Source organism: Solanum pennellii, chromosome 1 (genome assembly GCF_001406875.1).
Source record: "Solanum pennellii chromosome 1, SPENNV200".
NCBI lineage: Eukaryota > Viridiplantae > Streptophyta > Magnoliopsida > Solanales > Solanaceae > Solanum > Solanum pennellii.
Genome location: NC_028637.1, coordinates 11334071 through 11336057, shown reverse-complemented (window position 1 = coordinate 11336057; position 1987 = coordinate 11334071). Strand labels below are relative to the sequence as shown.

Below are 1987 nucleotides of genomic sequence, written 5' to 3'. Positions count from 1 at the left end.
AAGTGTAACATTGGAAATTATTTTATTTTCTTTATTCTGTATAAACTCTCGTTCTTACTTTCATAATTCTTAAATAGTTTTATACTGACATCACACTTGAGAAAAGAGTCTCCAAGTTTCCCAAGTGATTCCGAATGAAACTTCTAGAGGCATTTCTTTGTTGTCATTCCTACAAAAATCATACAAGTTGGGATACAAAGTTTTAGTTTTCAATGATTCAAAAGCATTCTTTTCAAGTTTATTTAGTATGAATTCTTCCTCCATAAAGTCTAAAGGTTCTAGCACGGCAGATAGTTATTTGCAAAATATTCTTGACCTCGAGAATATTATGAATTCTAAGGTATATACATATAGCAGTGAATCTGTTTTGTGGAGTTTGGGGATTCACTAGCATATGTGTATACATAGAATTCATAAGATTCTTGAGGTCAACGATAACTATCTACCGGGATAGAACCTTTAGACCTTATAGAGAAAGCATCCATGCCGAATGAACTTTAAAACAATGCTTTTGAATCACCACAAAGTAAAAGTTTGTATCACAACCGCTAAGATTTTGGAAGTAATGACAAGAAAGAAATGTCTCCAGAATTTTCATTTGGAATCACTTGAGAAGTTTGGCGACTCTTTTCTCAGATATGATATTAGTATACAATCGTTTAAGACTAATAAAAATTATCATGAGGATCTTCTAAACATTAAGAAAAATGAAATCATTTTGCAATGTTGCATTGTTAAAGCTTGGATGTGCTCGTAAAATTCTGAGATTTATCCTTAGTGAACCATTCTATCTTAAAGTGTGGACAATTCCTATTGATAATCCTCAAGTTTACAACTTGACATAAATTTCTTGATGCCTTTAGTAGAAATGTGTTGTAGGTTAAAGTATAGGAGATTAGAAACAAGAGAGTAGCTGATGTGGTTGAGGCACTAACAAGTGCCTACCTCAGCTCGGACGGGCAATGTAGCAGCTTTATTATTTATGAAATTGTTCGGGATGGACATTGATTTTATTGATGCACCTATCTTAAGGAACTTCATCATGAATTCTAAGAAGCTAGTCAATGTATGGTACTTGGAAATCACTACTACACTACAAGTTTCACGACCCTTCGCTGCTTGTTAAAACGCTAACTAGCGGATCTTACGTGCTACATGAGATTCCACGATGCTATTAGCACTTCAAATTTCTTGGGGATGTAATGCTAGATTATGTTGTTACAACATATCTCTATTTTAAATATTCGAGGCTGATTACAAGACTAATTACTTATTTGTGGTCTACTTTTGTAAATAATGAATGATATACTCAATCTGTAGTTAAGGCTAGCCTGCATGAGCACATTCTTCATGCCTCGCCAGATCTGCAAAGGCAGACATGTTATACAGTTAGAATTTTGAGAAATTGGATATTGTGTCTACGTTTTGATGGGAGACTGAACTACTTTCCCAAATGTTGTTGGGGATGTTTTTAGGTCCTTTATTGATACGATCTTTGTTGATTCTACCTTTGAAAAAGATACTTGATACATTTTTAAACATAAGGCCTCTTCTCGTGTGTTCATCTCCAAGCTTTGGGAGATAAATACTCTATAGAAGGTAAGAGATGACCCCAAAGGCACTTGATCTATCTTTATTCTCGTCTGATTAATTAATTTCTACAAAAGATCTATCAAACTACGGAATGAATGATTTGGTCAACGAATATTCATTTTTTTTCTTCAATTTCTAACGAATTTAACAAATTAATAAACTCCGATCGAACTAATCAAACCCCAAAAGAAATTATAAATATTTGTTAGGTTAAAGGAGATAAAATTTGTTTGCAATAATCTTATTTATGGAAAATAAACTCCGACCACAAAATAAATATAATTAAACAAGAATATTTTATTAATTAGTTGTTTGGGTACAATTATATCCCTCTCTTGATACTTCTAACGGATTATTTGATCCTTAAATGAATTTTATTTGATATCCATGTAAA

The 1987-nt window shown here is 32.5% G+C and overlaps 1 pseudogene; it reads left to right on the top strand.

The window, feature by feature from the left end:
- Nucleotides 1–565: 565 nt before the first annotated feature.
- LOC107017559 lies at nucleotides 566–1429 on the top strand (annotated as a pseudogene).
- The last annotated feature ends 558 nt before the right edge of the window (nucleotides 1430–1987 follow it).